The sequence below is a fragment of the Malurus melanocephalus genome, unplaced genomic scaffold (genome assembly GCF_030028575.1).
Source record: "Malurus melanocephalus ecotype Western Australia unplaced genomic scaffold, MMel_1.1 scaffold_121, whole genome shotgun sequence".
Lineage (NCBI taxonomy): Eukaryota > Metazoa > Chordata > Aves > Passeriformes > Maluridae > Malurus > Malurus melanocephalus.
This window is the reverse complement of record NW_026623353.1, coordinates 1,111,886-1,131,708: the sequence shown is the minus strand read 5'-3', so window position 1 is coordinate 1,131,708 and position 19,823 is coordinate 1,111,886. Positions and strand designations below refer to the sequence as shown.

The 19,823-nt window shown below is 37.4% G+C and overlaps 2 protein-coding genes across 7 annotated transcripts in view; one reads left to right on the top strand and one right to left on the bottom strand.

Moving 5' to 3' along the window:
- Window positions 1–15,400, bottom strand: part of TLR3 (toll like receptor 3) — a 32,133-nt gene extending 16,733 nt beyond the window's left edge. Inside the window, exon 1 of the mRNA XM_057370234.1 lies at window positions 15,222–15,400. The gene's annotated coding sequence lies outside the window, so the exon portion shown is untranslated. The remainder of the gene's footprint in view (window positions 1–15,221) is intronic.
- A 2,324-nt stretch (window positions 15,401–17,724) lies between these two features.
- SORBS2 (sorbin and SH3 domain containing 2) overlaps window positions 17,725–19,823 on the top strand; it is a 208,847-nt gene continuing 206,748 nt past the window's right edge. For all 6 annotated transcript variants that reach the window (XM_057370228.1, XM_057370226.1, XM_057370225.1 and 3 more), the window contains exon 1: window positions 17,725–17,938. The gene's annotated coding sequence lies outside the window, so the exon portion shown is untranslated. The remainder of the gene's footprint in view (window positions 17,939–19,823) is intronic.

Below are 19,823 nucleotides of genomic sequence, written 5' to 3'. Positions count from 1 at the left end.
GGAGTACTTGAAAATAATAAAAATGGGCAGTAAAGGCAAAAAGAAATCCTGCAATGTGTTGTGTATCTGTGCAGACAACAGAAAATGAGATGTAGAGTTTATGGGTCCTTGCTGCAGTAATGAGACTCCACCCCAGGCACACAGAAATATAGGAAGCATAAGGACCAGAATGGGATCAGAACGGAGCATATAGAAGACTTCCATCTAAGACTGACATCTTGCTCCACAGTAAGTTACATTGGATAAATTCTCACCTAATTTACCAGAAGCAAGGATTTATCATTCACTGCTAGCAACACAGGAAATATGCAAGATGACCTGACAATGACGGTCAACACAGAGACTACTTAAATCTGTCCAATGAGTTCTTAATATCCATTTGAAACTTGGTGTTATGCAACCAATTGCTGATCATTATTAATTAAGAAAACATACTGAGATGCAAGAGATGACTTTACATTCTGCAGAAAATTTTACCAAGCAACACAGCCAAATAAAACACATTAAGTGACAGTCCATGTCATTGGGATCTGCTTCCAGCTTTTACAGACACTCTAGATCACAGGAAAATATTACCCACAATGTAAGGAGCCCCAAACCTGCAGTACAAATTGAAAAACAAAGAGAATATTGCACAGGAAAAATGCAGGAGTGAGAACATGCATTGACAATGGTAGCATCCTGCAATAAGATAATTTGTTATAGGACTGTCCATAATATGTACAGGGCAAAGAATTATTAGAAAAATTGTCACATGAAGTAAGACATTGACTCCTGTCAACTTATAGCTTGCTAATGGCTCACATATATTATACCATACACTTATCTGAATTTCTGGGTTCCTCATCAAAACAGAGATTAAGATATTACTTTTTCAGAAAACTAGAATTATTTTTAACATGAGAATGTGAGATTTTAGAATCCCTGTATTCTATTTCTCCAAAAAGGAAAATGTAAACATGTAACATGTTGATCTATTAGTTGTAATCATGTCATTCACATTATGCACAGTCGATAACTGTCTTTCAAAGACAAGTTTATAGGTTCTTGCCATTTGGTTAATACAAAACAAATTAAAGCAAGCACTCTGATATTTTTCTGGATGTGAAGATAGCCATAGCCTGAAAAAAATTCTCTATCCACAGATTTAGTTTATTATTTTTTGTTAAGGTTTCAATTCTGTCTTCTGCTTCTTGGATGATGAAAGCAGGGCTACTCATTTGGAAGTTGCTTAAGGAGAAAGCAAGTGTAAAGAGATAGATAAAAACAGGAAATTATGAGAAGAGCATTAAAAAGTTCTGTGAAAAACTGTCATGTTAATGGTATAGCATTATGGTCTGTAGTAGTCCAAAAAAAGGGAACTTCCCAAGCATTGTTTTCTGGATTGTCTAGAATCTTCTGAAATAGCAGTTTCTGCATGTGTCTTGCCTGCTGAAAGATTTGGGAAAGATTTGGTGGGTTTCACCAGCCTGCAGCTCATTGCCCTTGATGCCTTATCAATCAGGCTGATCTTAAAGAGAGGCCAGATAAACTTAAGAGAATGAGAATACACGACTTTAATACAGGCCTAACAGGCCTATTGGTACATTAGGGCAGACAAAAGCCTCCTCCTGAGGCTACACCCAAAATGGACACTGGGTCACGAGATCTTCACCTTTTGTAAGTTCTGCCTTATTAACATATTGGGTATTAACTCTCCAATGATCTGTACAGGTGATGATGTCAACCACCCCAAACTTGCTCCCCCTCAACTCTCTGTTGTTTACATATTTTGGGGCTCCCAGGCAGCGAGGTGTCCTTGGATTCAGGCTCAGAGAGGAATTGTTTTGTCTAAAGATGAGAGAATGGTAGTTTTTAGTGCTGTACTAGAGAAGTAAAAGAATACAGATGCATGAAAATACAGAAATGAAAAATCCTAAGGCATCACCCTTACATCACTACTGAAGAGAAGGAAAGTAAACCCAGAACATGTATTTAGCCAAAATACCATGTCTGTATTCTAGCTTCCATGGGGCCCATCCCTCTGGAATTCTGCATTTTTGATTGCTTCAACCTTAGTGCAATTTCTTTACAATATTGTGTTCCCATGTCTGTACTGTTTCTGATCATGTAGACATGTGAAAATAGGATTTGCATGCAAAGATCATTGACAGTTTAAATTTACAGCACAGGCTGACCTTCTGAAGTTCTTGTATTTAGGCAGTAAGAGCATTTTACATTTTTGCCCTAATACTGCCCAATCAATTAAACAAAACCCATGAGAAATTTTTTACTAATTGCTCAAAGATTAGGTCTACAATTATAATTCTGCCATTGTATGCATATCTCTGGTTAATAGCTCCAACTTTTTGGACATCCTGGAATTTAGGTGAGAAACAAAGTCTCAGTATATCTAAGTAACCTATTTCAGTTCAGCATGCATGACTATGTCAAGCATAAGGTATAATCCATATTGGGGAAATAAAGTACATAGGTTGTGTTGCCTAAAAGTGACCTCACATTAATTTTTCCTTTGAATTACACAAGTTAGATGGAGTATTATGCTCTTCATGCCAGACTGCTCCTGATCACACTGGGAAACCTTTTGTAAAATCAGGGTCATCTGTCTACATAAACAAGACCATAAATCAAATTAATTTCTCTTCAATTGAAGTTCAGCATCTTAAATCTATATACCTGATACCCGTACCTATAATGAAAACAGATGCACGTATATATGGCACCCACCAGAGTGTCTCAAAACAGTTAACTGTATCCCTCAAACTATATAAGTGGAGTTTCTCTAACCTCTAAGAATAGAAGTGATCTCCCTTACTGTTCTTTGTAAACAGACAGTGGATACTATGCATCTCTTCCAATCTGAATTCCTTGTGTTAACAGTATTGAAAAAACCCAAACAAACAAAACAACAACCCACCAAAAAAACCAACCAACCAAACAAACAAACAAAAACCAAAAAAAATACCAAAGCAAAACCTAAAAATAAAAGCACTAAAATAAAAAATGAACTTTTGATTTGGAGAAACCATAGGAGGCAGCAAAGATAGCAGATTTGATCCCGTATAGTACTAAACAGCTAAATACATAAGCAAATACTGAGTAGGTTCATTGAAATTCCTTGAGATTTTGAGACCTGAAACTATTAGTCACCACTTTTCTATGGCTAACAGTTGAAAATAAAAATAGATTGATACAAAAATATTGGATCCAGAATATTTTAAAAGTGTTTTTGCACTGTTTTAGCAACTGACCTAATAATGGATCTATGAAAAATGTTGCGTTTTAGGGACTTTAATTATAAGGAAATTAAGAAAAATGCATTAAATGACCCTTTCTGTATAAGAGAGTAAATTCATTTCTAAAGCACATATCTGCTATTGGCACTGTTGTACTCCATCCTCCCAAAGAAAGCTGTTAGTAACACAAAATGTCGCATTTTATATTTTTGAAAAGGCAGCATCGAAGTATCAGGTTAGCAGTTGCACTTACTCAAGAAGATGTCAAATTTGTCCCGGTTTAGTACTCTCGAAGAACACCACTAGATGTCAGCAGTAACTTTCTGCGAAATCCAAACGACTGGTTGGTTTCTATATAGAAATCTATACAGACCCTTAAAGCAGCTCATGAAGTCCAAAGTTTCTTACGGAAAACCTACAGCTGGCTCAGAATCAGGGCTACATGGCTGGCACAACTTAATTTGTTGAACTAAATTTAGGATTAAAATAAATTAGACAGTCTTATCCTTAGTAACTGAACATGTAAAACACATAAGAATAAATCATTTTATTCAGTTGCAAAAAAAAAAAAAAAAAAAAAAAAAAAAAAAAAAAAAAAAAAAAAAAAAAAAAAAAAAAAAAAAAAAAAAAAAAAAAAAAGAATGTGGTATGTGTATTGCAATCACTACTCATAAGCTGCCTGCTGGTGCTACTGAATTGACCAGAATTTTATCTGAACAACATAAGGAGTAACATATGGACAGAACTTCACTTTAGCAGTTCTATAACAGACTGCGTCCTGTAAAATTCAGACCAATGCATCATTGTGACAGTGCTGAGATACCTAAAAAATATGTCTTATTATTCCTAAAATACAAGCCTTAACCTTCCTCAAGACTGCCCACTAACTATTCATATGATTTGGTGGTGGATTAATTACAATAATGAAAAAACAAAAGAAAAACAAACAAACAACAACAATAACAACAACAAAACACCAAAACAGAAAGCTGCAAGCACTTGGGAGTTTTTTCAGCAATGGATAAAGCACCTGAGAATTTCTCTTATGATTCAGGGAAGTGTCTTTCCTATCTGCATACATTACTTACTGCCATGAGGATATATGCCTTACTAAAATGCCTTGGACCTATTTTTCCTATCTAAATTCTTGTGCTAATTTGTAGAAGCAGGCAGATCTGAACACCAAATGTGAAAAAATCACATGTAGGCATACTTGGTATTGGAATCTAGTCTTTCACATTGCTCATCAAAGCCAGCTATGAAATCTATAATCTATTCATACATGGTAATGATAAGTTGCTTTGAATTGGCAGTGTAAGTAGTGGAACATTTTTGCACTTAAATTTCAATGCAGGTTTCTGTATCTAAGAAAATATGAATTGAAGGCAGAAGTGATTAATAATTTTGATTAAATACTTTAGTTCTGAATAATATCAATATAAAGTCATGTTATTAGTTTTGTTGCAGATAAGGGTAAGAGCAAAATGTGTTGCAAATAGTATGCAGATCATAAGAAATTCAATCCATTGTTGTTCCCCTACAGTGTAAGCCTGGACTTGCTATTTTACTACCCTTTCATCATTTTCTCTGTCCCATAAGCAGAATTTCATTCCCATAGGAAATGAAATTTTTAATTTTTAGAGAAAACATGGGCACCTGCAGATAAAATATACTGCATATTATCACTGTATTTATGCACGTTGTCAGGAATGAACAGCCTAAAATTGAGTTTTCAAATCAATTGCTCCCATGAGATTTTTCCCACCTGTATTGAAAGCGAACTGACCATGAAATTCAAGGCCTTAACAGTTTTCTGAAGCAGATTATTGTATTGCTATTTTCTCCATTCTCTCTTGTTCCATTGAAATTACTGTTACAGGCTGTTGGGTATTATGTGAATTAAGTCCCTCAGCACAGACAATATCTGAATTTATATAGCACCTGACAGCCTTAAATTCTGGACATCACCATGGTGTTAATTTTGGTTGACAGATTCAAATCTGAAATGTCAAAAAGATCTGCAAAAGATTCAGAGTGCAAATTCTACAGTCCTTGCATAACCCAGGAGCTATGAGCTCCTCTATAGCCCAGGAGCACTTCAAGGTGTACAACAGCATTGAATTGTCTTACCTCAGTCACAATGGTTGGATTTACCTAAGCACACAGCAAAACTGCCTGAATCAACTGATTCCTTGAGCTACATTGTCTAGCTTCCAAATAATTTCTGCTACCAAGGCCATTACAGCAGATACTCAGGAAACAATAGGTAAGAGACAACAAATCCTTGAAATTGCCAATAAAATCTCCACTGTCAAGAAGCAAGACCATTCACAGCACAATTCTGTAATTTGCCTACCTTGCAGAAAAGTTCACAGGTGAATTGCAAATTTAAAAAAAAAAAAACAAAACCTAAAATTAAAGGGGGAGACAAACTATTTGCAAATAAATTTTTAAAAATAAAGGGGTTAAAATCTTATTTTAATTGTCTGTTAAGTTACCTGTGTAAGGTTTTGCTACAGCTATTAGAAGAAAAAAAGAAAAAGAATAAATTTCACAGAATCAGGGTCTGAAAGTTAACATGAGTGTTATGTCTTGAAATAATGTCTTTTCAATTAGTAATATTTACTTTAAATTAAATAAGTACCAAAAGGAATCTACTGTAGAGCAGAAAATCTTGCCAGTGTTGACAACTGCAACCATGACACACACATAGTTTAGATGCTCAGAAAATGTCAGCTTGGCTTGAAGTTGATCTTATATCAGGAGTAAAACTTGGGGCAAAGAAAGCCTTGTTTTGCATGTTAGTCCAATTAAGTTGACAAGTGGAAGCTGTTACATAAAAATGATAGCTAATGAATAACCTTCCCTCCAAACAAGCTGAGATTTTTTAAAAATTATTTTTAAAATTATAGCTTTAAACACAAAATAATGAGACAAGCAAGAAAGCAGTGAAACAAGAGCATACAGAAAACTTTTGTATGTTCTTTCTATGCTTTGAAAACTGTCATTTTTTTATGTTTTGCGTCCTACAGAAATGCTTGTTTGTACATTCTCAGAGGAGCTATTCAAAAGCAATTTCTCTCCATCTGAAGCCATGCTCCTCACAATATTGACAAGGTCAGTGAAGTTCACAGGAAGTCATTTGCTGAGTAAGTGCTAGTCATGCAATTTACAGCTGCTTGGATGAGCCGGTTTAATTTACAGCACATTTTTTCAAGTTGTCAACCTGCTTTAAAGAAAAATGCCTGAATTATTCCCATCAATGTTGTTGTATTCTCTCCACAAGTAAGAATGTTATCCAGATTTTTAATACCAGATATAAGCAGGATTGTAGTTTTATGCATACCAGGAAATAGAGCCCACTTATTTTTTACAGAAACTTTTCATTCCTGTCCCATGTAATATGAGATGACAAAATAAGATCAGAGCTCTGGAAGCAGTTCAGGGATACAACTGAAGGAGTGATTAATTCTGTTGCACAGACAAGATCTCCTTAATCATTTGGATGCAGAATGAATCGTGACTCTTTAAAAATACTTACAGCAGATGTTGGAACACACTTTTCTGCCAGTTACCCTGCTCTGTTTCACAGAAGTTTTACATCAGCAACTTGAAATGTTGAAAAGGGGGAGTGTAAGAGAAGGTCAAAGGATATCAAAAAAATGATTTGTTCTCTTAAGCAAATAAAACACTGTGTGCATAAATACATTCCTGAACAGTGCCTGGAAACACATCACAGAAGGGTCCTCTAATAAAGTGATCATATTATTCATTAACATTTAAAAAATATTCCAGCACACTGCTCCGTGGTATGTTCTCAGCCTGCTTTGCTGCAGTTAAGAAAAAGGTCCAGGGTTCATAGCGGAGGGCTTGTAAGCAGCTCACAAACAACGTGCTTGAAATTCCTTCCTTTTGTAGCAGGAGTGCAAAACTACAGTTGAATAATCAAGCTATTGAACTAGGATTTATGCCAAAAAGACTAATTTGTAAGCTGTGTCCAAAGTGTCTGGGTTTTAAGTGATTTGCATATTTCGTCCTCTGTTATTCTAGGAATGCTATGGGAAACTTTCTACCTCAGGTCTCAGCAGTAGGTTTCTCATGCATACCTTTCCAAACTTGTCTTTGGAAACATGAAAGCAATGAGTGTGACAAGCATCAGTGTTATATTTGTGTAGCTTAAGAATACAGGTATTCATGAAACAGGAATCTAACTCGAAATTTCTTATAATGTACAGTGAAATTTCTTACTATGTATAGTGAGATTCTGTTTATCTAGGTCACATTAAAACCCAATCCTAATGATTTATGCAAAAGCATAAGGGCTGGGATAAACATAAATAATGAAAGCCTTACAAATGTTTAAGTGCCAAGATAAAAGGCAGACTTACAGCTGTGAAATAGGAAATAATGATGACACTGTGCTGAATGCAGGGCAGCCCTGGGCATTCCCCAGCACACAGTTATTAATCAGTACTCTACTACAAAGCTTGCTCTTGTAACTAGAACTGAGCAAAAGTGGAACTTGACTGTGACACTTCAGTATTCGCATTATATTCCTTATTTCACTGCATAATAAATTCACTAGTTTAGTCATGGGAAGTCATTAAGTTACCAACTTAAATCACTCATCCCTCCTAAATTACTTTCAAATTCTTCTTTAAAGAATGCACAAAAATTATGGCAGAAGTGTTCATTTAGGTCCAGTAAAGTGACATTGAATGGGAAGGCTAATGCACCACAGTGGGTATTTCATTTCAGTAAAAGAGGCAAGAAAACAAGCTAGGTGCTATAGGCACAGCTGGATATAAGTCCTTTTTATTTACTTCAACCTACACATACAGAAGGATCTTCTTCCATCTTTTACAAGGATGTCTTGCTTTTGCCATACTTTATGTTTGTATCTCCTACACAGACAAAAGCAGAATCCTTTGGAAAGAGAGTGGAAGAAAGGTTCCTATGCTGAAGAGAAGTGAGAATGCCTAATGGAAAGAAGGTTCAGGATGCTGCAGAGTGTATCAAAGTGCTGCCTCACTGCGCTGCCCTGCCAAGCACTGGGAGCAGGGAACTTTTCTAGTGCCGACAAATGTGGTGGGGAATGCATTCAGTCATCCCTGGCAAGTCCCTGGGATGCTAAAAGATAACCTGTCACCACCTCTTTTCACTATCAACCTTGTTGTGCTGTGAAGAAGCTTCTACAACCACAGATCATTAAGGTGTTGGAGTTAGAGATTCTTAGCTTCAAAGCACAGCAACTTAAAGTTAGCCCTCTGAAAAATCATCATAATAAGCCTCATGCTGTAAAGGCAGCCTCATGCTGTTCACTTATAACCTCACTAAATATAGCCTATAAACTAGTTAAAAACACTAAAGCTTCTTCCTCTGCATCTAAACTGCTGCTTGAACATTTACGTTTTCTTGGTACCATTGTCATTTTTTTACTTTAGAATATCCCAAAAAGATGCTTCTACAGAGGTTTGAGAACATGTTTACCTGCATATGACAGAGCAATATAACAAACAATTTTTTTGCAGCTTGTGCAGTATTTTGCAGATTTTTTTTTTTTACTTCATTTTTTTATTGATCATCAAGTTTTTCCACAGCTTAGCTGCTTAACCAAACTTATCATGCTTTTGTCAATGCATTGAAAAGAATTTAGGGCCAGAATATAAGAACAGTCATCTCATTTCTTGATAGCAATGAAGCCACGTTAAGTCTTCCCCAGCTACTCAAGATCTCTGTGCAAATCTGTCGTTGCAACCAATACTTGTGTTGTGGCAAATGCAACCTGCTGAACTAGCTGGCTTTTAAGCTCTTTAATTTTCATTTTGATGCTACAAATGCTCTTGCAATAGCATACAGCAAAGAATTCTTTCACTTATGACTACCCTGTATCAAGCATTAGTAAAAGGGAAAATATCTTTATAGATGCACATACACAAGTGGTCAGCAATAATTCAGACTGGAAGCATAGCCTAAGCTCATGACTAACAGCTGCATAAAAAAACAAATCATAAGAAGCTGATTTTAAATATCCAAAACAGGATATTTGGGGTTTTTTTGGACAGAATTTTAAGGGTGGTTTGGATAAACATAACCTTTGCAGAAGCCAAAAGCCCATCATGTGGTTTGGAAAGAAGTGTTCAAAGATTATTACTTGAATGGATTTTGGCAGGGTCAAGGCAAAATTCCAGCAGTACATACCACCATTTCCACCCACTTGCAGCCCTTACAAATAGTTTTAGAAAATAAAATCTGGAAGAGGCACTTGATGCAAAACTACCAGCCCTCACTTGCAAACTGCATTTTCTAGGGAGTAATAGGGAAATCCACGGTGACAATTGGATGAAGTGACTGTCTATATGAACTCATTTTAATCTGTACTTATCAACAAGTTTTGATTTAAGGTTGCAGTATTTAGAGTTGGCAAGGTCATGATTTGTTTTTCTGACTCCCACAGTTCTGCCCAAATCCAAACCATTTTACTATTGAAGCTTTATGTAATCTAAGGAAAACAGAGTCTTTCAGTAGAAATGCATTTTAAGGTCAGTCCTGATAATCCAAGGGATGTGCAAATATCCTTCATTTGAGGAGGAATAAGCCCAAGTACTCAGCCACACAAGGATGCATTTCAATGGAAAATGGCATGGCAAGTGAAAAGCTGGAGATCTTCATGGAAAACAAGTAGAACCCAACCTGTACAGCAAAACACGCCAACATTAGCCAGCAGGATGATGTAGGTGGTTCTCCCCCTACACTCAGCACTGCTGAGACCACTGTGTACAGTCTGGGTTCCCTGGGTACAAGACAGACATTAAAATACCAGAACAAGGGCAGTAAAAGCAATTAAAGGATTAGCGTGTTTTTCACATGGCAGTTGGAAAGTACTAGGATTATTCAGCCTGGACAAGTATCTGATGGGAGGATGTAGATTCTGCACCAGACTAATTTCAGTAGTACCCAGAGAAAGGATGAGGCATGGACACAAATGGAAATACCAGAAATTTTTTAAACAAAAATTTTTACTTAGGGTGATGAAACACTGAAACAGGTTTCAGAGGTTATAGTCACCATCCGTGGAGATACTCACGACCAGACTGGACATGGCTAATATCAAGCTATTCTAGCTGACCTTCCTTTGCACAGAGGTTTGACTATATGCACAAAGGTTTGACTAAATAGTCTTCAGATGTCCTTCCTCCATCTTCAATGATGACTTCACACAAACAATTTCAAAGACACTTGGCCAAACTGGTTTCCTTTCAATGCGTTGTCACTTGGTCAGATCTGAGTCTGATTGAAGGAAAGGACCAAATGCACCACTTATAATGAAAGCAAATTTCAGGTTCCCCTTTACTTTATATGTGATACAGGAAAACATTTGCTGATAATATTGTTAGAAAACCATGAGCCTGAACTGAGATCTTTACACAGTGCTGATGAGAAACTGAAACAGCTAATGCCAATGCATTTATTTATACATTTAAGCATTATTAAGCAGGTATTTAAACAGAGATAGTGTAGACTATGCAATGCTGCAGCAGACTCAAATGAATTGGTGCAGGTGGTAGCCAACCTCTGTATATTCAAATTTAGATTTCAGAAGTAGTTGGTCTTATTCCAGCAGGAACATTGTTCATTTGAAAACAAGAGTTAATATCTGCCTTAACGGAGCCTCGAATTTTTGCTGTAACCCATTTGTTACATTTGCCATTGCACTGGTAGCCTAGGAATATGGAGAAATGTACACCCCTTTCAATGTCTGGCAGTAGGAAAGAATTAGAAATGTGACCTAAAGTGTGGTATTCTCAGCTCTGCGGAGCTCTGTATGAATTAGAAGAGGAAATAAGTTATATAGTGCCTGAACTTAATTAGTTAAAGCTGTTCATACTGTTAATGTCCTGAAATGAGGGTTTCATGTTGACTGTTCTCTCTGTCAAAAGTGCTGGGACCAAGGTTACTTTGCCTAGAGTATCTTCTGATCAGCAGAAATTGCTCTGAGTACAAATGCCAGGATTCATTAACATTCTTCGTCTTACAGTGTCCATCATGTAGAGGTCTTCAAAGTCATCAATAAAGAAATTAAATATTTAACAACATACAACTTAACATCAGTAAAAGAAAATATCTACTGCCATTTTCCTGCTGTAAATACCTGTGCTAGAATATTAGAAAAAGGTGAGGGAGCAAGAATGTTTCCCCTTCTAAAATTTTTCTCATCATTTTAGCTTTTAACTAAAATTCAGAGAAAATGATACTACATGGTATACAGTATACCCATGGAATTAGTATATGGAAATCAATATTAAAGCATTAGAAGACTCTTGGATTTTTATTACTGGTATGTATGTGAAAATAAAAAATCAACATTTTTAAGGTAGCAAATATATTTAAATGAATTATTAGTGACACATTTAATTTTGACAGTCCCAAATATCCCAAATGATGCACACATGGGAAAAATATGATTATGCAACTGAATAAAATTCTATATATTTGTTAAAGCCAAAAAAATTACTGAACTTTAAACACCTGATATTTCAGTAGAAGCAAACATATTTGCTATAAAACTTTCTTTACATCCAGATGCTTTTATTCCTTCTGAAGAAACTGATAATTTAACTCCTTCACAGGCAACTGTAATTTAGTGTCTTTATCAGCAGCAATTTTTTAACTCTGACATTTCTACCACACAGCACTAAGCAGCCATCACATACATAAGAAATCTAATACTTGTTTTGTCCTCAGTCCTAAAGATGGACATCTCCTGTTCCATCTCTTCTGATATAATATTAGCTATTGACTCTTCATGCTGGATCTGGGAATAAAAGTACAAGAAATAGAGCTTTTCTCAGTGTTCTGGTGATCTAGAACTCCATGGATGCTTTGGTACATGAAGAACATTATTTACAGTGACTGGTTGTACTGGCCAGGCTGGCAATGCTTACTGAGCAGGTGAAAATGAAACCAATTTCATTTATTCAGCAGCATGTTGCACTTACTACCTGTTGCAAGCAGTACTATACAGCCACTCAAGAGAAAACATGGCAAGACTTCTTTTCAACAAAACCTGCTTTTGGGGTGGTAACAGCCCTCTACCCATTTCCTTATTGTATTGTAAAGGTTCAACACAGCCCTGTTGGACTCAATGGAGGTTATACACATTTGCATCAGTAAAGGATCTGGCTGCAACTATTTAGTGATCAACAGCAGCTCAAGTATATTCTAAAGAACTTGTTTGTTTTGCATTCTCCCGACTTTGAAAACTGTTCAGTTCATGTATAAAAACTTGCTCTGTTCTGGAACATGGATCTATTTGCAAGAGGTGACTCATGCTTTTGCTGGGGACAGAATTAAAAGAAAAACAAACTGAACTTAAGTTAAAAAGGAAATAAATACACTGGCAGACAGAAGTAAAAGGCTCACTGATGTCACGCCATTAAGTCCTAGAGAATCACTCTATCATTCTGCTGCCTGAGCATAGGATTCTTTCCTTTCTTCTTAATCTCACTTTCTGGACATTCTCCAGCTTACTTGATTCACCTCTCAACTTGTTGCCTCTGTCAATCTTTAGAAAAATAAGCCCTTTGGATTTTTTTTCCTTTCTTCTTGTTGCCAAGGATTCTGTTTAAAAAGCATGCTTGCTTGACTTTCAGGAATTTGYACCAATATAGAATAGCGATGAGTTACAGCATGTCCAAGAAATGCACACACTTCCAAGCACAGAAAGAACTGATGGCTAACAAGGCAGCTATGGTATTACCATGCATAAATTGCACCATTTCCTTTTTATCAACAATAAGTTTTATAAATATTTAGTTGTATTTGTTTGAAACTAACCAAGATCCTAATAAGCCTAACAAACATTTCGGTATGTGTTATTAAGTAAAATATTACAAGCCAGGTGGATATGAAACCTATGTGTGGAAAGTTAACAAAGTCCTGCTTAAAAACAGTACTGCAAATGATTTCAGTAGAAGTAAATTTTCATGGTAATCCTCACATTAATTAGGAATGCTGTCAAACATTAACTTTCAAGGCCATGTCTACGTATTTTATATTCCAAAATTTCTCTCTAAACTTAAGCATAAATCAGATTTTCAGTCTTTTGGGGAAAGGAGGAGAAGAGATTGAGAAAGAAGCAGCCTTCCTTTTTTGCATCACCTAGGACAGCAACCTGTGCCTTCTACAAAGTGGAATTACCCTAGGTGTCTCACTTGGCTAAGGTTTGTCCCCATGTCTTGTCCTGGAACTATCCTTCCCCATGCAATTTACTAAACATTTCCAGCAGAAATTCTTGCTCCTGAACAACCCAGATCCCTGGACCCAGCTTGAAATTAGATTAATATCCTCATCCACCATTATTTTATTGCTGAATGAAGTGCTCTCAGACTTCCTTTCCTGACACTCAGAGACTCACTGAAGAACAAATTTTTTTGAAAAAGTCCTTTCAGTTGTTTTTTTTTTTTTTTTTCAAGTTTAACTTTCCTGATAGAAATTTTCACTTAATATGCCACCTGCTTCATATTTCATGACGAGAATGCTGCTACACGGTATCAGATGAAATTGTGGTGATCAGAATAATATACCTTAGTTTGTCTCCCCTCATGTCAGAAACTACTGGGCAGGTACGGTGGGCAGAACATTTTTCAGAAGAGATATTCTTACTGCACAGATGTAAAACCCTTTGCTATTTCATTTGGGTCTTTGGCAGGGAGAGAAGGCCAAGACTCTGTCAAATAAGTAGCTACCATCAGAATATGGATTTACCCAGCAGATCATTTCTTTGCCAGGCCAAGAAATTCTTGGATGGCAAAAAGCAGGGTGCAAGCCAGGTGAGTTACCTTGGCAGCCTGGGATATAATCCATAGACTATTACATCACTACATTTATCTAAGTGTAAAGTTATGCAGCGAGTACAAACAAACAGCTGTGTATAGATAAGCTTGCTAAAAGCTAACAAGATCTTTCCCTTTTTGCCGTACTCAGAACTTCCTAATTTTTCCATTGTCTAAATGATATAAAATATTCCATACTTTAGTACTACAACTTACAAAAATTTGTTTTGCTTTTCATTACTCTTACGGAAATTCAATTTTTCCTTCTAAAATAGAACCTATTAAATTAAGTGTTGTGCAGAAAAAAAAAAAACCCAAAACCAACCCAACTTTCCTACCCAAAATACATCAACATGAATTTTCTGCGTTGTCATATTTCACCTGCTACTTCTATCCTTGAAGATAACTACATTTCATTCAGACTGCTTGATGTCAGATCAAATCTTGCCCAGGAAGGGTTTCAGGGAAACAAATTGCTCATGCATAAAAACATGCATTACAGGGTATCTCAGGCTGCCAGAATTTTACTTGTTTTGAGTTTCAGGGTACTAAACTACATCCAGAAGCAAGTCCTAAAGACAGACTGTTTCAATTTTTCAGTGAAAGTGTGGTTCAATTCTTAAGAAATTTTGTTTCATGGGTGACAGAGTAGTTCAGCTCCACCTTTCAGGTGAGCAGGTTCCCCCCACTGGCTTGCTGGCTGGGGTTAAACAACAACACATGGCTTTAAAAACAAAACATAATCCATTGAAAAATCAAAACAACTTTGAAGCAACCCATTGTGAACAACACTTAATCTTGTTGTGCTCTGTGCCAACAATCACTCTGGAAAATATTTTGAGGATAATAAGCCCAGCTGTGAATTAGACAGTAATTTAGGATTCTGTTCCCAAATTATATTGTGAGTTACGAAGACTTCATAGAATTGAAGAAATCAAATATGGAAGTCCCAATAGGTTTTCTATAGAAAGAAAATAAAGCTGATAAATTGAACCAAGATGGACAAATGGAAAAATTGTAACTATTCACAAAAAAAAAGAACTGTCCTATTATTCTTTAGTGGGACATTTTCAAGCCACCATTTAAGATTAATCCATCATCAACAGAAAAGTTTCATGTAGAGAAGAACTTATAGCAAAGTCACCATTACCTTTCACAGTGAGACGGTCAATTGTCTTCAAATATTTTGCCACCAGTCATTCAAGTTATTGGTCTAAAAATCTCTGATCCTTGTTGCCAAACACCATTTTTAGATACACCTCAGCAAAACGCAACACTCCAACTGTTAAACAAACATTATGGTGTCTATTTTAGAGTCTTTCAAAGGCAATGTACAACTAAAGGAATCCTGGTAAAGAGGAGAGACAACAACATGAAGGTAAAATTGGTGTGTCCTTTGCACATTTTCCTCCTTGTGTATTCTTGCTGTCTCTGCTATTACTGCTCACGCTAGAATGTAGTTACTAGCAAAGGCAAGAGAAGTAATCCCGAGACCTAGGCAGAGTCCATTACTTTCTAAACAGGTAATGAAATATATTCTAGAGATTTTATCTGTCAGAATAACGCATCACCAAACCTTTCTTTTCTGTTATGAAATTTATACAAAAATAGTCTTTAATTGCAATGTAAATATTTTTAATCAAGCACAAACAATTGTAACTATGAACACCAAATTTTGTCCCTCACTTGGTGTTTCTATTGGCTCCTGAAATCCTGTACATGCTGAAAGGTCAGGCTATCAAAAACTTTGTCACAGGGCAATACAACCAGTTATTGCTCTTAAGAAGAGTCACTTGTGGTATGAAAAGGTCAAGCTGAAAGTGACATGTTTGAGGGCAACCATCCTTTTCAACCAACTTTTACTAAAAAATTAAGCTGGACAGAATACAGTAGATTCTTCAGTTAAAGCAGAAGATGCACAAATGCAGCTTTCTATTGAAGCTATATTACTGAAAAGTAAAGAATCTCCAAGTCCACATTAACCAACTCAGAAACAATTATTTTAAACTTATTTGGTATCAACGAAACCAAAACAGCTATGGAGAAAGACAACAGAGAGTCTACTTTCTTGCCAAAAAAAAAAAAAAAAAAAAAAAAAAAAAAAAAAAAAAAAAATAATTAAAAAAAAAAAAAAAAAAAAAAAAAAAAAAGGTAAAAATGCTGGTAAAACAAATAACAAAATGTAAGAAAATGTTTTGCTTTGAGAAGGGAACACACCCTGAAAAGATAGTAGAATTTCTAACCTCCCGCAAGCATGTTTAAAAGGTGACCTCTGTAATTTATGCTTATCCTAGTCCCAGGAAAGATGTAAAAGTTCCCTATTTTTGTGCTGGGTCAGGGAGAAGGGGTATTTGTTGCAAATCATTTATTGCTATGGGAAGGCATCTGGGCATCTCAAGCACTACACATTTACCTCTGTTCTGAACTGTTCTCCAGGACAGGACAGCTGAGGGCAGCAATAGCTCCTTTTCATAAGCTCTGCTTTTCTATAGCTCTGAGTCATTCATAGACTGCTGCCTCCCCGACAGACAAGGACAGACCTCCAAGGCTGGCTCACAGCTTGCTACCTGCCCCAATGAAGCCCTTAAGGACATAATGTAGACAACAGATTGTTCACTCAGCTCCTTTTCAGACAAAAATCTCTGGATAAGGAAAGCAATATGTCCCAATTTAAAAAAAAAAAAAAAAAAAAAAAAAATCTGAAACAAAACCATTGCAACTCTTCCTACTGACTGCTGTATTATCAACTATGTCTGTGGTCACTGAAGTTGCCTGAGCAGGAGTGAGTGTAGGTGTGCTCACAAGCCTCCTGTATGAGCAGGATTACCATAGCAATTGCAGCTCCCAGAAGCACTGTCTTCAGACATTTAAAGATAAACCTGGTTTGGGTGGAACAAAAATATAGCAGTGCATGCCAAGATCACAGCAGTCCAGAGTGCATCACACCAGGGAAAGTCAAGATTAACACCTCACAGGTCATTTCTCCGTTTCAATAAACTGTGTCAGTACCTGCAATTCAGAATCTAGATCTATAAACACAGCATAGCTGAGTACTTGCACAATAGAGAGATCTCTTCAAAATAGTGCTGTTAAGAACACTGAAAAGTAAAAATCAGTGACTGGAACAGGTGACAGATCCCATCTTTACCTGTTGTTACAGACAAGCACCAACATCTTAATTACTAAGAGAATTCTAAACAACCACAAAAAATAACTTAATGTAAAACAATATAATCTTTCAACTGCTAAAACAGGAAACACAGCATCTCTAAAAACAAATAAATCCATGCAGTTATGAATTGTAATATTCATCATAATGTTTATAACTGTATAGTAATTCCTCAGGTGCTATTACTGTTAGTAGATTTTCAAAAGAATCTATAACCTACATCTCATGTAAAGAGTATTTATGTGTTAGACTACCATACTCACTTGTCAGATTTCCCTCCCTCTCTTCCTTTCAGCTTTTGCCCACCACCTCTTTCCTTTAAAGCAAACAAAAATTTGGACATTATCAGTCACCTTTGCCCTGTCTCTGAATACCCCAAGTATATCAGTGTGCTTGGCACAGCCAGCACTATTTGGAATGAAAGTAGTTTCATACCAACCAAGTTAAATTGTAACCCATGCTAACCTCAGTCCAAATTCTAAAAAGACCATCAGCATTAGACAAAAAGACATCTGGTATTCCTAACCTGGGAACTGCTTCCCAGAAGAGCCTTCCAGGTATCACGGGTACTTGCAGCTTCAGACAATCAGCTTGGAGAAGCCTAATTGCAGCGCTTTATCCTCCTGGTTCCATCTAGATTGTGGCATTAAGACAACAGCAAACAAAAATTGCTGCTGAATTGAAGTGACTGGAAACAGGTAGGTGCTGAGAGGGGATATGAGATGATTGGGTAGCTTTTGTGTCTCTGCTAGATAGACAATAAAGTTGATAAGGATGGGAAAGAGACTTGACAAATTAAAATATTAATATTCTTAAAAAGGTGTTCTAAAGCAGGGAGTCAGAAAAGAAGAGTCAGAGTAGAAGCTGAAATCTGAGCTGGGCTACAGCAGATTTCTGTGAAGTTGTTTTAAAGAGGGTCTCAAGTGGGTGGAAGACTTCAGAGAAAGGTTGCCAGTTTAGGCATTTAGGAAACAGCTAAAAGTAGCACTGAAAAAGTCCATAGAGGGTAAGATAACACATGATTTTAACATTTTCTAAGGTTATTTTTTGCTTTACTTCTCCCTGTAAATAAATCTAAGATGTGGGAAAGGCAGGTGGGTAGTTAACTAAGAAGGTCATGCATGGAAATTCAAGTAATCCCTCCTGCAGCTTGTCATTGTTACAGGCATCTGCCACTCACAGGCAAGGGCCCACCCACCACCCATCCCCACTCACTGGAATGGCCTTTCTTCAAGATGAAACTCCCTCAAACATAAACCACTGAACCCATCACACTGCTGCTGCCTACAAGGCCCACACAGCAAATGGGAGTTGTGCCACAGCAGGGGTCACTCCAGGACAAGGCTTTGTCCTCCCCTCACAGAATGTGCCTTTTCACACAGCTACAGGCCCGCCCTGACAGGCCTCACTTTGCTCACCATCGCCACAGAAAGTGTTTGCTCACCATACCTTGCCTCACAATCCCATCACCCCTACACAAGGCTCATCCTAAACACATCCCCAGTCCTTTCTTGAGAGCTCCTGTCCTGCTTAGTTGTCGTGACTGCTTTCCAAGCAGCCACTTTCCCCAAGACTGCTCCAAACACGAGGCACTTGGCTCATGGTTGAGGTCCCCCCACATAACAGGCCCACCAAAACACGAGGCATCAGCCCATGAATAGCATCAGCGCACTCTCCTGCCACCCCCGCCACCCTCACACCATATGGAAGCGGCACATTTGCGTGTGCCAGTCCTACAGAAGGCTGTCCTTTCCCAACAACTCACTGCTCACAAGACCACAAGCTTGCCTCAGTTCCTTAGCCTGTGGACCTATGCTGCCTCAGTACAATTCACCCTGACACCTACAAGGCATCTGCTCCTTCTGGACAAATCCATTCATCGTTCCCTGCCACACACCCGCCCCTGATCCCTATTCCATAGCCTGCAACCCCACCCAAATTCTTACATAAGGTGCTTTGCTGGTAAATACCATCTGCTGTGCACCCTTCCTGTGGAGGGCTTGTACTGCTCTGCACCCTTCCTGAGACAATTCTCCTGACATCATCCAGTGAGGGCTTTCTCCACAAGCCCACAAACCTGTTCCAGAGGAGACCCTCAGCCTCTGAACACTGCTGCAGTCACACTCCTGGTCCCACTGCAAGTGGGAACTGCTCACAAACGTGAGTCACTGTTGGGCAAGGCTGCACTGCTCACTAGCAGTTTGCTTCTCACAGGAGCGCAAGCCTGCCCAAAAGCAATTCCCTCCCTCAGGAATACCAGCCTAGAGTCTTCCCACCCATGGCACCCACTGGTGCCAATCCTAAAGGAGGATTCTGCCCATCCCCACTGGACATACCTCTGCTGCACAAGGCCTTCTCTCTCCATTCCATCTTCTTATTTCTCTAACTCCCCAGTTTACTCCAGTTGTGAATTATGAGCAGCCTAAAATTGTTGCAGTTGCAAGGTAATTCTAACTTTAAAAAGCACAAGTAGTGATAAAAGCATTTATTCTTGGCTCTTCTTGGGGTGCTAATCATTAATGCTTAATGTTTCACACTTGCCTCTTAAAAAATTTTAATACAGAGTGGAATGAGTAGATCCTT